Source organism: Cervus elaphus, chromosome X (assembly GCF_910594005.1).
Source record: "Cervus elaphus chromosome X, mCerEla1.1, whole genome shotgun sequence".
Classification (NCBI taxonomy): domain Eukaryota; kingdom Metazoa; phylum Chordata; class Mammalia; order Artiodactyla; family Cervidae; genus Cervus; species Cervus elaphus.
Window position 1 is genome coordinate 158,568,050 of NC_057848.1, and position 20,332 is coordinate 158,588,381.

At 42.1% G+C, this 20,332-nt stretch overlaps 1 long non-coding RNA gene across 1 annotated transcript in view; it reads right to left on the bottom strand.

Annotated features, from left to right (window-relative positions):
• Positions 1–1,816: 1,816 nt before the first annotated feature.
• The window catches only part of LOC122690709, a 59,361-nt gene continuing 40,845 nt past the window's right edge, over positions 1,817–20,332 (bottom strand). Inside the window, exons 2-3 of the long non-coding RNA XR_006340083.1 lie at positions 3,382–3,501; positions 1,817–1,873 (exon numbers count right to left, since the gene is read on the bottom strand). This is a non-coding gene — a long non-coding RNA (uncharacterized LOC122690709). The remainder of the gene's footprint in view (positions 1,874–3,381; positions 3,502–20,332) is intronic.

Sequence of the window (20,332 nt, forward strand, 5' to 3'; positions counted from 1 at the left end):
GCTATTCCATCCCCTTCTTATCAGGAACACACTGATTTTTTTTTTTTTAAACTTTCAGAAAAAGGCATGTTCTTCAGACAGGTCAAGATCAAAGGAGAAGTACTTTTGGGTCTAAGCCTATCAGGGGCTAGCCTTTCCCTTGCATGTGACTGATTTAGACGTTGCCTGGGTAGGCAACGCTGGCCAAGGAGACTTGGGGAATGCCCAGGGCAAGGTAGGCCTTGCTCATGAAAAGGGATCTTTTTTCTGCTTCTGGACATTGTTACCTGCACGAAACATCTGGAATTGCCATAATCCTCTTGGAATCATGAAGAAAATACAACAGAACATGAAAGAAATGAACTAGGGTCACTGTGTTGTTGAGCCACTGTTTCCACCAACCCTAGAGCCAACCTATCAGATTGTTTAAGCCCAATATGATATGATAAAGTCCTTATGCTTTAGAACTTTGTTTAAAAAAGTACTTATGAGAGAATGATTTTAATTCACAAATGTTCTTAATGGCCCATATATTTCACTTGGGCTTGGCCACATTCTCTAGCATAGCGTCATTATGCATGTAATGTCTGTAAGAATGAGCCTGGAGAGACACAGGAGCACATCTAAATGAGCCCATCTGGCCTTTAATTAATACAACTCCTAAAAAGTCGTGTGGAAACTGAATTTTTTCTATGTTGAAGAGCAAGTGAACTAAATTAGATGGAAGTGTTCTGGATAAACCTGAGGTCATGATAGCTTATGAATCACTTTCAACAATAAGTCTTCCTTTAAATAAGCAAGCCCATGGCAAATCCTTTTGGGTTCAGAGGAATTTTATTATAAAAGTATATATTCTCCCTGTGATGAGTGATTCCTTAAATTGGAATTTGGCTTCAGGGAATCCGTGAATCCCATGAAATTAGAAGCAACATTCTATGTGTAAATGTGAATTTCTCTGAGAAAATAACTAAGCTTTCATTAGGTTTTGAAAGGAATTTATAATTGCCCTCCTACCTACCTACACACATATACACGACTTAAGAGCCACTGCTAATGTAGATGTTTTCAAAGCCTAGATTTTCTTACAGAAGCATACTCTTGCATTTGAAGGCAAGCTGACAGAGGGCTAGTGTATTATTTTGAGGAACCAATGTTCATATCCAATTTGTGAATTCTCATATGTCACACCAGATGTCCTTATTTTCACGAGGGCTCTTAGGCCCTATGGGAAAAAAATATGTGAAGGAGATTTTGGAACTAGTTGCCACAGGAGACATGGTCGACTATTGGAGTAATGACCCCCAATTTTTTCCTCTATATGTCTATATCAATCTAGCCCTTACATCTCCCATACTAACTCTGAACTTGGCCACGTGACTTGCTTTGGCCAAAGGAACAACAGCAATTGTGATAGAAGCAGAGACTTGAAAAATACTCAGATATTGGTTATTTCCCTCATATTTACTGTTACTGGAGTCCCTGCCACCACCTCCATATGAAAAAGCCTGGGTTAGCCTGATGGATAAGAAACATACTATCCAGTCACCTCCTTTATCTGTACAATCAACCCTCAGAAGCAGAACACTCATCTGGGTGGCAGCTGACTGCAGGCACATGAGTGAGTCCTGTCAAGACAGCAGTAGGACCACCCCACTGAGTCCAGCCCAAACTACCAACCCTATAAACTGAGTAAATAGCTTATTGTTGTAAGCCACTAAGATCCCTGGTAGCTCAGATGGTAAAAAAAAAAAAAAATCTACCTGCATTGTGGGAAACCTGGGTTCCATTCCTGGGTTGGAAAGATCTCCTGAAGAAGGGAACAGCAACCCACTTTAGTATTCTTGCCTGGAGAATCTCATGGACAGAGGAGTCTGGCAGATTACAGTCCATGGGGCTGCAAAGAGTTAGACACAACTGAGTAACTATAGTTTCACTTTTTTCACAAGTTTGGAGATAGTTTGTTATGCAAAAGCTAACTGATACAGGAGGGAAGACAATGGCTGTTTTTTCCCTGGCACCAACATCCTTTGTGGTCGTATATGGTGGAGACAGCAGGAAAGAAGACCAGAGCTGCTGTAAAATCATGTTCCAGACCATGGGAAGGATCTGCAACAGCCCCAGAAGTGGTGGTCAGCAAGCAGGCTGAGGAGGATGGGCGGCCAGTGAGCAGAGGGGAAATAAGAGCCCTATGCTAGGTCCTTGCTGCCCCTGGCCTCACTAGAGTGATCTGCACCCCAGAATAACTACTGGGCTCCTCCCTTCAGCCACTCTCTCTCTCACCAAAGTAAGGTTTGGTAGGGGGTAGCTAGAAAGTGGTTTTCAAGGGTTATTCAGGCCCCTTTTATAAAATGAGAATTATAAGAGATTAAGTAGGAAAAAGGAACATCAGGAATTGAGTGTCAGAGATGGAGAAAGGGAATCAAAGAACAAAGGAAAGAAAAAAATGATAGAAAAAAAAAACAGGAGAGAAAGAAGATGTGAATGTTATCCAGACTTGATTATAAAGAGTACGAAGGAAAATATATGATTATTATTTTCAGGTGCCTGCACTCCCAGTAGCCATTTAACCTTCCCAACTGTCCTGGAGAAATTGAGGCTCACATAGGTCATGGAAGGTGCCCTAAAACTACACTGCCCCAAAGCAGCAGGACCATGACCGAGGCAGTCCTCAGCCCACAAAGAAAAGCAGCCTTGACGTGGATAATAATAACAGACTACACTTTCAGGTGCTTACTACATGCCACACACAGACGAAGTTCTTTACACAGCTCGCCCATTTGGTGCTCGGAGCGGCCAGGCACCAGGATAACCATCATGCCCACTTCACTGATGAGAACACAAATGTAAAGAGAGGTGAAGCAGCTTGCCCAAGATCACAGCGCTGGGAAGTGCTGAGGCCAGGAGGTGAGTCTGGCTGCAGAGTCTTCTGGGATACACATGTATGACAGACCAGGGCACTGGATTTCACAGGAAAGAATCAGGAATGGTTCCTTCTCATGTTTGATGTCTGGGCCTTTGGAAGCTGGAAAGAGACTTTGCTGGGAGCTGTTTGAAGAAACAGTGAGGGGTGGTGAGGGGGAGATGAGAGCGCAGAGAGGATGCTGGAGAGACAGGCAGAGACATGTGGAGGGGAGGGGGCCAGAAAAGAGGAGGCTGCTCCCCCGGGGTGGTTTTGCATTGTTGACTGCATACCGCTTACATTGAAATCCCCCTGGGAGCCACAGGTGCATCCCAGGTGCACCCAAGTGAGTCTGATTCAGAACTAGATTCCCTAGCAGTCTCCTTCTGTCTAGATCTTAGATAATAATCCCAGGAGAAGAAAGAGTGGAGGATTCCACAGAATAAAATGTAATTCAGAAATCTGTTTTGCTTCTGAAGTTCCTCTTAAAGAAAAGCAATCACCTTTGTCTCCGCATCTCCACTAGGCCTTCCTCTTTTCTGAGTTTCTTCTTGGTCACCAACATGCGTTTAAGGCACTTCAAGGCGAGACGCACCAGAAATTAGTTTAGCAGGAAGACTCATCTTAAAAAGCGAAAAGAAAAGAAGAAAAGGCTTTGATTATGGTGGCAATGCTCATTTTTGTGATAAGAATCCAACTGAAATAAGGAGACAGTGGCTTTGGCAACCTGGGGGGTCTTTTGTGTGTTTTTCGCAGGAAATTTCTGGATCTCTGGGCTTTGAAGAGTTTCAGCATCAAACCATCTGCCCCCTTTCCACACAGAACAGAAGAAAGGCAGTGTGCAGGCCCTGATTCTCTGCTCTGTGGTTTGAAATGTTTCCAGGGAAAGCACGAACACTCCCGAGAACCCTAAGGTATGTATTTAAATTTCTGAGATAGAAGTTAAAGGTAAGGAAAGAACACAAGGTTTCCAAAGGGAAAATTCCAGAAGAAGTAACCATGGAAACTGTTCCAAGGTCTTCAGAGTAGTGTCACATCGAGCCGAGAGACAGCCAGCCCCATTAGTGGGAAACGAAACCCTAAAGCAGACAAGCTAAGCAAAGGACTGAAATGAATCGAAAATGATTGAAGCAATTTTTAATAACCAGGAAGCAATGAAAATCATGGGCTTCTGTACATGAGTGATACAAGCATCCGTATGCTTTTAGTAGCCCTGCATCCTGGGGGCTGTATTGCAATCACATGCATACCTCCAGGCTTTCCAAGTGGACCAGCACTGGATTTCAATTCGTCAGTTTACTCTTTCGATCAACAGCTGTTATAAGCTATCAGATGGCTACACCTAGGCATCCATTCAGCATTTATTCAGTACCTACTATGTGCCAGATATTCTACCACATATGAGATATGATTGTAAACAAGACAGATATATCACCTGTCTTCACAGAGTTTGCTATCTAGCTTATGTTGTGCTCAGTCATATGAAGGATTCAGAGAAGAAAGAAGTAAGTTTGTTAACCTCAGGGAAGCCACAATTTCATTATGAGGAAAAAAAAAAAAAAACACCAGATCAGTAAGAATTAAATACTTACACAAGCACTAGATCAGAATTCCAGGCAAGAACACAAGCAATGTCATGGGGAATATATTTCCATTTTCCCCTTTTATCCCTGCCCAAGCTCACCCCCAAGCTTGTCTCCAGTTATTTAATACATTGTGAAGTTCCTTTGTGAGGGGAATCCTCTGAATGTCTTGAAGCAAATCTACCCAAAGCCTGTCTACACTGCAGTCATCCCTTAACCTTTATCTCCAGAGACAACTTTGGGTGTAGGTAAATTTCCAAATCTACTGATGGAGGGATGGGGTGAGAAGAAATACATCTTTGAGACCTGCTACTTTGAAGGCATCATAAATAACCAGTCCACTGTGAATTATGTTCCTGAACCAGCTCTCAGCCTTTAGGAACTCCCAATGGCGTCTTTGCTCTCCCCTCTGGAGCTGGACCAGTACTAGACAACCCTGCAGAATTCAAAACAAAGTGACAGGTTCCTGCCTGCTAGAAGACCAAGAAAATGTGTGGGTCTTATAAAAAGAGAAAAAGTGGAATATGATCGTCAACCTTGAGCAGGGATCTCACACTGATGACCGTGTGAAAATGGGGCAGAGTCAGGCCTCGGAGCTGGGGGCCAGGGGGAGATAACCCTGCCCCCTTCCTCCCACCAGCACTGGGCATGACGCTCCTTTTTTGAATGACACAGATGACTAATTCACCACTTGGGAAGACCTCTGTGCTTACTCCAAGAAAGTGACTCCTGGTTTATAGAAGTGAGGCTTATTTGAATCTTTGGCTATGTAACTCCCAAGATGGACTGGTGGGGAAAAAACTATGATAGGTTGTGGTGGTGCTTAGTCATGTCCAACTCTATGTGACCCCATGGACTGTAGCCCGCCAGGCTCTTCTGTCCATGGGATTCTCCAGGCAAGAATAGTGGAGTGGGTTGCCATGCCCTCCTCCAGGGGGTCTTCCGGACCTAGGTGAGGGGAAGACTATTACTATCACCACAGACTGTGCTCCCTTTCTCTTCTGTTTCTAGTTTACTCATCACTGGCAAAGAAACAGAACCTGGTAGACAAAGCAAAACCGTGAACCTGGGCTATTGTGGTCTAACTGTGAAGAAAGTGGGGTTGGAGAGCAAGTCTCAAGAGGCTCGGCAAGGCTGACTGATGGACTCTTTTCAGGCAAAAGTGTGGCAGTCTTGCTGAAGAGAGAATGCCGACTCTGGTTCATTTCAATTTCCTTCCATTTCTCCATGAATCAAAATCATTTTCACTTCATTGAGTTTTGATGGTAATCCGGTGATGAGCTACTCATTTGTCAGAATTTTCTAATTAGCACAGAAAGGAAAGGAGTCTTCAACATGGTTTGTCTCGTTTGCTTTCCTCTAAGGCAGAGGTCATAAATTTATGCAGTTAGCTACCTTCTCAGTTGTTTTTTGGTTTCATTCTTTATTTCGCTTGGTAGAGGGAAGAAAAAAACATGAGGTCTCCAGATCTGACCCAGGCTCACAAATTTATACTGGGCCTAATTCTTACCACTCTAAAAGGAAATATGTGCTCAAAATAATCAGCACATATTAGTTTCCTGTTCTGCGAGTCAGCGATCTGGCCTGAGATCACTGGACAGTTCTTCTGGTAGTATCATCTAGACTTAGGAATACAGCTGCTGTTGGCTAAAGGACTGACTGGAATCTGGTCATCTATGGTAGACTCATTCACACGGCTGGTGGTTGATGCTGGCGCTTACGTGGGACCATGTGGGTAATTGAGCCATACATCTTTGGCCAGCCAGCCCCAGCTTACTCACATGATAGAGCTCTCAGGATTCCCAGGAGCATCAAGAGAGGACAACCTCAGTGCGGAAGTACTTCTCAAGTTTCTGCTTCCACCATGTTTTCTAATACCCCAGTGCTTAAAACAAGTCACAAGGTCAAGACGAGATTCAAGGGGTGGAAAAACTGACTCCATACCTGGGTAGGAACTGTTGCTGAGTCACACTGCAAAATGACAGGGGTGCATGTAGGAGAAGATAGAGTTGTTGTGGCCACTTTTGCAAATAATTTCCCAGAGCCCTGTTGCTGTTTGAGACAGCAGCCCATGCAAGGACTCTTTTGCATCTGGCTGGCAGTGTAACAGGCTTGGTTGGACTCCATGTTTCATGCTTTGCCTCCGGTAAAATGAAATGGTTTGGAGGAGACAAAGGAAAAGATGTGAAGTGCTTAAAGTTGCCAGAGGGTATTGTTTCAATTACATTTCCATATCTTTACAAGAACAAAATCACACACATATGTATATCTTATATGTATGTATATACACAGAGAAATTATGTATATACACATACAGACTGTGTTATTTTGATAATGACACATGCTAGTACAGAGTCTGGACACCTCTTTTGTTTGAATGTGAAAGCAGCGTTGATAATGTCTATCAAATAAATAAATGCTCCCAACCTTGACTTCATTTGATAGGAAGTTTTTACATCAATCTGTAAGCTGATCTATATAATCCCCATAAAATACACACATACTCAAACACAAACTCATTATATTTTCAAGCTATGTAATAAATATTTAGAAGTGATAAGATTTTCTTTTCACTTTCTTACTTTTATGACAACATATGTTGATCCAGTCTATTATTTCGTGTAAGGTACATATGCCAAAGATGACAAAAATGATGGTGGTATGAGTGCAAAAGGGGGCTTCCCTGGTGGCTCAGCAGTAAAGAACCCGCCTGCCAATGCAGGAGACATGAGTTCAATCCCTGGGTGGGGAAGATCCCCTGGAGAAGAGAATGGCTACCCACTCCAGTAGTCTTGCCTGGGAAATCCCATGGACAGAGGAACCTGGCAGGCTACAGTCCATGGGGTCATAAAAGAGTCGGAGAGTCAGACACGACTTAGCTGATGAGTATACACACGCATATCATACATCAGTCAGGGTTTGGTCAGGAAATCAGAAACCACTCTAGGTACTCTGAGAAGGAAAAGATTTAATGCATAAAATTAAATGTTTACAAAACCATTGGAAGGGCTCAAGAAATGATGGTAGGAAAAGTTGTCCCTAGCTTCCAAGAAAACAGGAACTGGCAAAAATTGTAGAAAGCTCCCATTCATGGAGATCAACACTGAAATGGGTAATCTACAAAAGAATGTCTAGAAGCTGCTGGCAAACCTCACATCTATTGTCTCAAAAAGCACACACAACTTCTGTTGCCATTCTAATAACTTCTGCTTCTCTTCTGCTTTTCAAATCTTGCAAACATCCCTATCATTGGAGGACTTTATTATGAAAGCTGGCTGGCAAGGGTTTCTAGAAGATGTAGCTACTAGTCTTGGCAACCTTCAGTAGAGGGGAGAGCATATAAAGAAATGAGGATGAATACTTGTCAAAATAAAACCATTTAGCACAGACCCCGAAGTCTTAACCTTATAGCATGCAGTATTCTTAAGACTGTGATCCCATAGTGTATGGACATCTTGTAACAAAATGCAGTCAATCTATCTATACATACTAGTTTTGTGCTCTTTTTTTCCTAACCCAACTTTACTGATGTAGCCATATAACTCTCAAAACCCATAAATTGATCATTTTCATAGTAATAATATATTTCTTTTATTTAATATATGTAAGCACCTTTGAGTTTGTAATTACACAAGGGGATTTCTAATATTTTCCACTGCCATACAAAGTTGCGAAGATCTACTTTCCCTCTTTTTGAGTCAATTTCTTCAGTGTCATTCTCCCAAAGAATTAATAGGTCAAAGTACATAATCAGTTCCTTAAAAGATACTGTCTTGTTAAAGCTAATGTAGAATAGCAAATTGTACTAATAAACATTACACAGAATAATCTTACACCATATGGCATTAATCAATCTGTTACTAGCTTTTATTTTCCTCTGAGTATATAAGGGATTAAAAAGTATAGGTTCACACGAAGACATCTGGCTTCAAAACAGTTTAAGTCACAAAGATACATGTGTGTGTGTGTAGCTTTCTCACCATTCTTCCCTGAGTCTAACAATCCCACTCACAACTTTTGGCTAATCCCTCCCCAAAAAGTCCACCTGCCAAACTTCTGATTACTCCTATCCTTCCATCATTTATCCAGTGTAACCCCATGTTGAACTCTCTAGCACAGAATGGGAAGGGTCCCTGGATGTTATAGGCTATATCTCAGGGGTTCTGAGAGGCCTTTGGAGTCAGTCTGCACTCCAAACTGCTGCTTGCCAGGAAGCAGGCCAGCCCTGCCTGCTCCAGGACTTCTGGGGAGAGGGATTAGGTCACTGCCACACCTCAACTTTGACATGGAGATCTCTCCTTCAACTCTTGACATCTTTAACCACTCTCTTTGATTGCCCTCTCCCAGCCCCACAGAAAGTCAAGACTGTGACCAGGACTCAAAGTTATTATGAGACCACCTCCTCTAAGAGGCCCCTCTGATATCCCAAATAAAAGACATCTCACTGCAGAACTGCTGTGAGACTTCATCTGTACTAGTTTTTGTACAACTTTCATTTTTTCTTAATTGTGAAGTGATCCATGCTTATTGTAGAAGAGTTGAGAAATATGGAAAAGATTAAAGAGGAGATAATCACTGTTAATATTTTCCTGTTATCCCTTTAGCCTTTTCCATTTTTTTAAAGCATAATTGAGAGCATACTATGGATATAGTTTTTTTTAATCTAACATTTTATTATGAGCATATTTTCATGTTAATTTTTTGATGTCTCATTTCAACATGAACATAAATTCTATGTACATATGTACTGTAATTCTCAGTTGTTCCATATTTGGGTAGTTTCCAGTTTCATACTATTACACATAATGCTATGATAAATATCCTTAATAATAAATCTTTTTCTACATGTCTATTTTCTAAAGATGGGTTTCTAGAAGTGTATTATTATGAATTAAACAACACTTTTATTTGAGAATTAGACAAAATTAAGGATTCTTTTCCCAGAATAATGTACTCAAACATAGACCCACACTTATGCATACACTTCATAGAAATTTACCTGAAGCTCACATGTGGATTTCCTGGGGGTCCAAGAATCCCTAGGTTAAATATATTTCAATCACTAGGTCAAGAGATGTGACAAAATTCAAGGATAATGATAAATAGTCCTAATTTTTTAAAGCACTTAGAAACATCTGTCCCACTTTTACAGTATAGATAGTACTTTACACTTTTTACAATTATTATTCATGTTTTATCACCTTGTTAGACAGCAAGCTCTTTGAGAAAAAGGGTCATGGCTGATTTGTCTCTGAATTTTCCACAGGACTGAGAAAAGTGCCTAACCCAGAATGGATGTTCAGCAAATGGTCATTGAATCAATAACTCAAAGTCAACAAGGAAAAGAAAGTTCCAAATATGATCATCTGGAAAGAGATTTGGAGTATGCTTCAGACCCATGACAAATGAACGGTACTAAGAGATGGTTGCCAGAGCCACCAGCAAGCCTGTTAAGCAGAACGGGGCATGTCACTTTGAAGAGCCAAAGGGACAACGCTGCAAATAGATCTTCAGATTTCAGTGCAAGTGCCCATGCTCCATTTCTGCAACGTGGAGGGTGGCTACTGCCTGTCTCTATGATACTGAGGACTCTGCACCAGCACCTGGCCATTAGTTCCTTGTTAGTGAAGTATTTCTAAGAACCACAATAACTACTAACTCCAGGATTAAGATTATATTCAAGTCATATTACCAACCTCAGTTAACTGCTCACAAAGTGCACATTTTTCAAGCAACGTGGAAGTGACCAGATGCATCACTGGCAGACATGCTTAGTGGCCTATCCCACAGCATCCACTGCTCTGCGCCCCACCCCCACTCCCGCCATCCTTCTCTGTGAGAAGACATTCACTCTAATTGGTTTGGGTTGGCAATGGGCCCAGGCCTAAAGGGTGACTATGATAAATGAGAAAACAATTGTGATAATTCCATCCCCCCTTTGCAGGTACTGCTTTACCTCACATAACGACTGCTCAGTCTTCAGTCAGACTTTTTGCTATCGTGGCTCTTGAAAAGTTGCACCACTTTGTGAACAATGACTCCCTTTTTCCCCCAACAGATTGACCTTTTCCACCCCAAAACACACTAAACAAATATGCTGTAAGACGTGATATGACATCATTGCAGTCTTAGGCTGAGTCCCGCTCACCAGTTTTACTCGACATATATTTACTTGTCAGAGCATATCATATGGAATGAATTTGGATTGAGCATCATGTTTGAATGAGTCCACAATGTTCTGTTTTGCATATGGAAACCAAGCGCAAGGGATGAAGAGGTGTCAGCTCCATCTCTTTTAGTCCTTGTGCATGTGCAATTTCCCAAGCTTCAAACCACTCTCGTGTTTATTTTTTTTTTATTTTGACTAAAGATTATTTCTAGGCTGTAACTTCATATTGAAGTGCACTTAAGAACAAAATAACCAAGAACTCCCTCTCTAAAGTTGGAAAGCTGGAGAAACAAGTGGTGGAGACAAAAGAATTCACCTTCCAAAGAATGACTCACACACTCTCTCCACCACCATTCCTATCAAAAGTCTAGTGTTTCTACATTATATTTTGTGTACAAACATCAGTTATTTACTTTCACATTGTTCTTCATTTCTTATGAAAATTTGACTTCACCTTCACTCGATATATTTTTTATCTATGAAAATTATCTGGGTATCTTTGATTGAGACAGACTAAATTGTCATTTTTCCCACAGAAATTAATGAATTAAAAAAAATGAATAGCTTTCGACTCAGTGGCAGGGCTTTCAAGACTGAATGAAAATCATAAAGTGAGAGACTGGGGTACTTCTCAGCCCACCTTGCAGCTAAGGATGGCAATGAGAGTCAGTTCTGGTCAAAGAGAGGGAAAGCCTCTTGGGGGTGGTGGGGGCAGTTTCTGGGGAAGATTTTTCTCCCCCTTAAAAGAACACATTTCTCCCATCCTGGTCCTCCTACCTTGAATTTTAAGGTATTTTAAACACTGCTTGGAATAGAGCTAGGGCAGCCATCTCGTGAGGGAGAAAAGCATCAAGAGAATCACACTGTGTCAAACCAGCACTCTGACCTGAGACAGCTGAAGAAACAATCCTAGAGCCATCCACCAGACACAGTTATGTGTGAAGCTAACTTAAGCTTTGAGTCTACACCACAACAAAGTGAAACAACATAAAACTGACTATGAGTTTTGTCTTTATAAAATATGTTGGCCAACCCTCTGAGTTCCTTAGCCCAGCTGCTTGTCTTCTAAATTTCTTTGCTTACCCAGTTTAGGGATCATCATCTCAGGGTCCCCCCAAAAGCCCCATTCCTCTCATAGTATTATGCAAAGTCACTGAACTCTCGACACCTCCACTGGATGGACAGCCATTTCCACACATCACTGTTCTATGTTTTATTATACAATGGGCCAAACACTCCACTGGCAAAGACAGTGAACTACCCACGCTTGACTTGTGCCTCACTTTGCAGACTCTCTGACGGAAGGGAGGAGACATTCCATTCTTTATTGCTGTGGATTATGCCACCACTTTAGAAGGCAGATCTGGATACAGTCAGTTTGGGTTTTAAATAATACTTTTCCTCAGTTTCAAAAATATTGTCATAGTGTGTTTGAAAGAGCACAGAACTAGAACTTGGAAGACCTACATTTCAATCTAACCAAGCCTGACTATTTACAAGCATCTCAGGATGCCAATGTCCTCAAAAAACACAGGGGAGGGGAGGGATGTACTAAAAAGTATCTATGGTCCCATCCTACTTGAGCACTTTCTAGATGAGCTATCTGGGGCCTGAGAAGCCAGCTGATGCAATATTTAACTTACCACGTGTGATCAACCTCTTTTCTATTTTTAGTTCTGAGGCTTGATTTATCATGGTTAATTGTATACTTGATATTTTATTCAGATGCTCTATTTCCTTTCCTGGCTTCTAAAGTTATACTGATCTCAGTACACTGACACCACAGGCAGAAGGGGAAAATGAAAGGTTATGAAACAAAATCAAGTGATCAGACAGACTTACATATGTGGTGGTGGTCAGGGGGTGATGGATATACAGAACTAGCTGCTCACTGCAGCTCTATTTGTAACAGCAACAGAGTGGAAACAATGTAAACGTCCATCACTAAAAGTCTGGTTGACCAAATTATGACACATTCCTAATATTAAATACTAGGCAACCATTAAAAAGAACAAAGCAGGGACTTCCCTGGCAGTCCAGCAGTCAAGACTCTGTGCTTCAACTGCAGAGGACACTGGTTCGATCCGTGGTCAGGGAACTAAGATTCCCACGTGCCATCTGGTGCAGCCAAAAAGTTAAAGAAAAAAAAAAGAATGGGGCAGATTTTCATGTACTGATAGGAAAGGTGCTCCTAGATGGGTAGATCGACAGATCAATAGAGAGAGAGTGAGAGAGTGTGTGTGTGTTATGGTCCTCAATAAGGTATATACTGTGCTGCCATGATGGAAAAAAAATACATATGTTTGCTTGACGATACACAGACTCTCTCTGGAGGGATATATCAAAAACGCTAACAGTAATTGCCTTATGGGATAGGAGATAAGGATCTGAGGGATGAAGATATGAGGGAAACTTACTCTTTATTGTTCATTTTTGGCATCTTTAAAATTTTGTACTATGTGCATGCCTTATCTATTAAATAATAAATTCAGTTTTTAAGCATTAAAAAATCTTGTAAGGAGCAGTACAGAGGTTAATGAGGTATGGGTATTATTGGTGGGTTTCAAATGCCCATATGCTTCCCCTCCTATGCTGGTAACAGTCCTCCACATCCTACATCTAGGCCTAGAGAACACCCCGTGACCCACAGTTGGGATGGTCAGTGCCGTCCTACTTTGTAACCCTGTCTGCGTCTTGTTCTCCCAGAAGACCTTGGGTACTGGCTTTGAGCTCATAAGAGCCGGTGCCCCCTCCTTGGGACTGGCAGCCATCACTGGGTGGCTGCTACTCAGCGTCTCTGCCCTTTCCTGGCCACAGTGGGAGGTGGCCCTGGGTTCTTGGTGGAAAGCACATGGGTACTAGAGTCGGACAGCCTTGGACTGGATCACAAGATCCACCTTCAGAGATACATGTTCCTTCTGTCCCCAAGCCTCCAGCTCATCTGTGCGAGGCGTTGTGAGACGTGAACCACATAAGAAAGACACACAGTGGGGGGGGGGTGGATAAACGTGCATTCCTCTTCTCCCTCTCTCTTTACTTGCTTCACTGGTGCCCACTCATCATCACCCTCCTCAGTTTGCAGAGCAATTCCCCAGCTGCTGTTCCCTAAACAGTTTTTCTAGAGCAATGGTTTTTAACCAGAGGCCACTTGATAGTGTTTGGAGACATTTCGTTGTCACAACTGGAGGAGGGGACACAACTGGCACCTTGTGAGTAGAGACAGGGATACTGCCCAACATCACCTTATGCAAAAAAACAACAAAGAATTATCTGGTCCAAAGTGCCAGCAGTTCTGAGGATGAGAAACTCTGATTTAAAGATGTTTAGAAAGCTCCAGTGGAGAAGGAACTGACAACCCCATCTAGTATTCTTGCCTGGAGAATCCCAGGGACGGGGGAGCCTGGTGGGCTGCTGTCTATGGGGTCACACAGTCAGACAGGACTGAAGCGACTTAGCAGCAGCAGCATAAAGCTCCAGGTGGTTGTTCAAATTGGCCGGGCACTATATTTAAGAAAACCATTTGATTTTAGAGCAGCCTATAACTAAATTCACTAAGGAAATTTTCAGCAGTTACCATCTTTGCCCTGTGTCCAAGAACATGAATCTATCTTTAAGTAAAGGAGAATGGAAAATTGGTGGTGGTTAGGGGTGGGGGGGAATCATCACTACATCTTTTATTCCAAGAACTTGAGAAACTTTCCTATACCCTTTTAGACTATGAACTGAGGTAGCTTTGTATCACTGATCCACTGCTGTCCAGCAAACCACCTGAAATGTAGTGACATATAACAACAACCAGTATTTAGTTTATGTTCTTCTGGACAGTTCCCTGATCTGGGCCAGACTCGGCTGATCTCAGTTAGACCAGATCAGAAAGACCACCCAGGGGGGTTCAGTCCAAATTGCTGACCTGCAGAATCACAGGTGATTATTTTAACTGCTACATTTTGGAATTGTTTGTTACACAGCAGAAGCTAACTGACAGAACAAGCATTCGGTTTGGGTCTTCTGGCAGTAGTGCTGCTATGAACATTCTAGTACATAACTCGTCCACATGTGCATGAGGGTAGGAATGAAAATGTTGTTGGATCTGCTTCATTCTTAAAGTACCACATTATTCACACATATATACCCATGCACAGAGCTTCATTTTCTTTTCATAACTTCTCTTTGCTGCCTTCAGTTGCAGCAACCACCCTGAGCCCATTTTTCAAAAATAAAAGGCAATTGGCAGGAAGCTAGTTCATGATGATTTTTCATAGCCAGGCAGAGAGCGCAAACTTCTGGTGCCCTGCCTCCTGTCCCTCCCACAGTGAAAACATCTTCTCCCATTAAAGCAAACAAACAAACTTTTCATCTTGTCTACACAAAGAACCGTTCCCAAACATTTTTGCACATAAGAAGGAAATGACCAAGAGCACACAATAAGAAAATAATCTCTCGGGCATGTGAGAACATAAGAGCCATTGTGGTTTTTTAAAAAGCACACTTCAATGAGTAGGACAGAAGTTTTGTTTGATTATGACTCAGGACCTTGAGGCAGTAAATGGGAAAAAACTGCCAATTCCTGTGGGGAAGATGAATACATGGCAGGAAGAAATGTCTGGGTTGTGCATGTAATCAATCATCAAACATTTCTTAAGTGTCAACTGTGCATAGAGTCCCGCACTTCCTGTAAGTCCTTTGGACCCTGAGGAAGAGGAGGGGGCCATGAGCTCAGCTTGTGGCCACAGGTGCCAGGACACTGAAGCTCCAGACCAGAAGTTGGTCCCACGCACTCCAGGTTTCTGTGATTTCAACCTGGTTCAGCTTTTTCTGTTACTGTAATTCAGTTTCTTATTTCCAAAACTAAGAAAAAAATACGTGGGCAGAGGCAGTCCCATACTTCTGAAGAATTTACTAGATAATGTCATTAAACCCAAGAGACATTTTTCTGTTCTTCTCTGATTTGATTTCACAAAAGCCGTAGCCACTATGGACCACTCACTACTTTTCACAACTTTGACTTCTCTTGGCTTCAGTGGTGAAGACCCTGCTGGTCTTCTTCCTTCTTTTCTGGGCTCTCTGTCTCCGGGGCAGTTTGGTCCTCTTAACAAGCTGTTAGATTTTGGAGCTCCTCAATCCTTGGACATTGACTGTCTCCTGTTCCCACTCTCCCAAAAAAGTCTCATCCCCACCTATGCCTCAGATATGTGTATGATGATGCCCACACATTTCTTTTACACTCCAGACCTCTACCAGTGGCCTATTTGACACCTTCTCATGGGTGCCCAAGGGTACCCCAAGCCAAGCATTTCCAAATCAAACTCCTAAGAGTCCGAACAAATTCATCCTTGCTTGTGCACTATTCCTATCTCAGTGAGCAGCACAACATTCATCCAGGGATACAGGGCTGAAACCAGTTAGGTATTCCTGGTACCCTTCACATCTCCCTCTCACTGAAGCCTCATGACCACTCATCACCCCATCCTGTTGAATCTCTTCATATATCTCACTTCTATCTTTCCATGTCTATTTGCAGCTACCACAAACTTTCAGCATTGCTCACCTTAATTACTAGCCCCTCCAGTCCATTCTCTACACATTTACAATGTACGGTATCCCATATATGTTTTAATTAATCTTCAAAACAATCCTAGGAGGTAGACTCATCATTTTATGTAAGGAAACTGATACTCACAGGAATGAAGTGAATCACCCAATAAACCACCATACCCAAGACACAAATCTGGATCTCAAATCCAGCCCTTGTGCCTCTAAATGCCCCATGAGTGCCCCACACCGTTTTTTGCAGATTTATCAAGTTTCTTCATTCCAGTGTTGAACATGCTACTGGTAAGTATGGCTCATCTCCATGAAGCAGCTCTTAAATAAACTAGCTAAAGCCATCCCACATTAAGGGTACTGTGTGTAATTTTGTAATGTCCCAGTTCTGTTTTATACAGAATCCAAACAACTGCTTGGACTGATGCCTTGGAAGAACAGAGATTATGAAGGAGATGAAGGAACTGGACATACTTCCAGAATATGACTATAGGAGAGTGTAGCTAAAGAGGGGAGAAACAAAATCACTGCAGGAGGAAAGTCAAAGTACAGACAGGCAGACCTATTAGAAAGGTCACTGACATGATATGACAGTCCCCAAGAATCAGGACTGGAGTAGTATCAGCAAGAGTGACAGTGAGGAGGATGTAAAATCATAGCGGAAAGAAGGAAGTGACCCAGGGTTGGCAGATGACTGTAACCAGGAGAGGTGGGTGGTACATTCAAAGATGGAGACAGAAGTGGCATTAGTGAGGAAGAAGAGAAAATGGTCTGGGAATTAAGAAACAAATAGCAAGGAAAGGTACCTACTCCACTGTCCAGTCCAGAGATATGAGGAACATGGGAGAGAAAACAGCCACCACTGAGAAGATAGCATGAAAAGCTGTGTTCTCAAGACAAAGTCAGGTTTCATGGAGAGCAAGAAGATAAAGGAAGTATTCACAGAGGAGATTTAGGACAGAAGCAATTTTACTGATCATTGACCAAGACTTCCAGATGGCACAGTAGAAAAGTTTAAAGAGTTGGGGAAAGGTGGACAAAAAGGTCAGGAAGCCAGGTATGTGAGCTAGTATCCAAGGAACTCCAATAAGTCCTGCCTTCCCAGCATGCTCATCAAGAGGTGGAGAGCCTGTTTCTTCTCCCCATGAACTGCTGTCACTTGACCAAAGGGTACTGCTTTCCTTGGGCTACACCCTCTGGGACTCAGCTACTGTGCTGTGAGAAGTCCCAGCTAGATCGAGACGATACACAGACGGAAACCAAGAAACTCTGGTCAACCACCCACTGGAGCTTTCTGCCAAAAGCCTGTGTCAACTGCCAGCCACTTGAGAAAGTCATGTCGGCTATTCCAGTCCAATCAAGCACCCAGAGGACTGCTGCCCCAGTTAACCTCATCAGCAGAAGTGAGACAGGAAGAAAGGGAGAAGGGCACAACTGTTAAAAGAATGACATAGCCACTGAGAAAAATGGGATACGACAAAAACTGGTTACGTCCCAAACTCCTAATTTACCTCCTCATACAGCCTGCTATTCCATTTGGTAACCAGAAGTGTGTTTTCTATGTCTGTGAGTCTATTCCTGCTTTGTCAATAAGTTCACTTGTATCATTTTTTTTAAGATTCCACAAATATAGCACAGAGAACTATATTCAATATCTTGTAATAACCTATGATGGAAAAGAATCTGAAAAAGTATATATGCATATACACATATACATGTGTATATATATAACTGAATCACTTTGCTGTACACTTGAAACTAACATAATATTGTAAATTAATTATACCTCAATCAAAAAAGTGAACATAATTGAAAAAATTGATTAGAACCTCCTAGGCCCAAAATGGTGGAAGATTAGACTTCCTGTAGACCTTGAGCCTCATCATATGCTCATTATAATGCATCAGCAGGTTAATGACACACCCACAGGTGCCATGACAGTTCAAGGGTGGCCATAAAAGGCCAAAAAGTGGGCAGTGGCCCAATTCCAAGAGACCCCGCCTCCCCCCTGCCCCTTTCCCAAAATAGTTAGAATAGTCCTCCCTTGTGTTTGCCTACGAAATTACCCAGCTCATAAAAACTAACCATCCCATACCCCGGGGGCCTCTCGTGCTGTCCGAGACTGATTGCCCTCTGTCTATGGAGTGTGTATCTCCCTGAATAAATCTACTTTTACTCTACTTTGGCTCCCTCTTGAATTCTTTTCTGTGTGAAGCCAAGAACCCTCAGTTGGCAGCCTGGATGAGATCTGGAATACAACCATTCTCTCGCTCCCCCTTCTCCTGCAACAGAAGAACCATCTGGCTTGGCTCAATCAACCCATTAAAATGTGTGCAATTTTAAAAAAAGAGACTGATATTTGAGGAAAACAGGAGAATGGGAAAGACTAGACATCTCTTCAAGAAAACTGGAGATATCAAGGGAACATTTCATGCAAGGATGTACATGATAAAGGACAGAAACAGTAAGGACCTAACAAAAACAGAAGAAATTAAGAAGAGGTGGCAAGAATACACAGAAGAACTACCCAAAAAAGGTCTTCATGACCCATATAACCATAATAGTATGGTCACTGACCTAGAATCAGACATCCTGGAGTGTGAAATCAAGTGGGCCTTAGGAAGCATTACTACAAACAAAGCTAGTGGAGGTGACAGGATTCCAGCTGAGCTACTTAAAATCCTAAAACATGATGTTGTTAAAGTGCTGCACTCAGTATGTTAGCAAATTTGGAAAACTCACCAGTGGCCACAGGACTGGAATAGGTCAGTTTTCATTCTAATCCCAAAGAAGGGCAATGTCAAAAATGTTCAAACTACCATACAATTGTACTCATTTCATATGCTAGCTACCAAGGTTAGGCTCAAAATCCTTCAAGCTAGGCTTCAGTAGCACGTGAATTGAGAACTTCCAGATGTACAAACTGGGTTTCAAAGAGGCAGAGGAACCAGAAATCAAATTGCCAACATCCATTGGATCATGGAGAAAGCAAGGGAGTTCCAGAAAAACATCTACCTCTGCTTCATTGACTACGCTAAAGCTTTCCACTGTGTGGATGATCATAACAAACTGTGGAAAATTCTTAAAGAGACATGAATACCAGACCACCTTACCTGCCTCCTGCAAAACCTGTGTGCAGATCAAGAAGCAACATTTAGAACTGGGCATGGAACAACTGGTTCAAAATTGGAAAAGGAATAAGACAAGGCTACATATTGTCACCCTGCTTATTTAACTTCTATGAAGAGTATGTCATACAAAATGCTGGGCTAGATGAATCACAAGCTGGAATCAAGATTGCTAGGAGAAATAACAACAAACTCAGATATGCACATGATACCACTCTAATGCCAGAAACTGAAGAGGAAATAAAGAGCTTCTTGATGAGAGTGAAAGAAAAGAGTGAAAAAGCTGGCTTAAAACTCAACATTCAAAAAACTAAGATCATGGCATCTAGTCCAATCACTTCATGACGAATAGAAGGGGGAAAAGTGGAAGCAGTGACAGGTTTTATCTTCTTGGGCTCCAAAATCACTGTGGATGGTGACTACAGCCACAAAATTAAAAGACACTTGCTCCTTGGAAGGAAAGCTATGACAAACCTAGACAGTGTATTCAAAAGCAGACATCACTTTTATGACAAAGATCTGTATATTCAAAGCTATGTTTTTTTCCAGTAGTCATGTACACATGTGAGAGTTGGACTATAAAGAAGGCTGAGCATCAAAGAATTGATGCTTTTGAACTGTAGTGCTAAACAAGACTCTTCAGAGTTCCTTGGACAGCAAGGAGATAAATCCTAAAGGAAATCAATCCTGAATACTCATTGGAAAGACTAATGCTGAAGCTGAAGATCCAATACTTCGGCCACCTGAGGCGAAGAGTCGACTGACTAGAAAAACCCTGAAGCTAGGAAAGTTTGAAGGCAAAATGAGAAGGGGGTAACAGAGGAAGAGTTGGTTAGATAGCATCACCTACTCAATGGACATGAATTTGAGCAAACTTCAGGAGATATTGGAGGACAGAGGAGTCTGGCATGAAGTTCATGAGGTTGCAAAGAGTTTGAACTCAGCAACTGAACAACAACAAATTTTAAGCCATTCAATTTTTGAGTGGTTTGGGTATATGCTCAGTCGTGTCCAACTCTGCGACCCCATG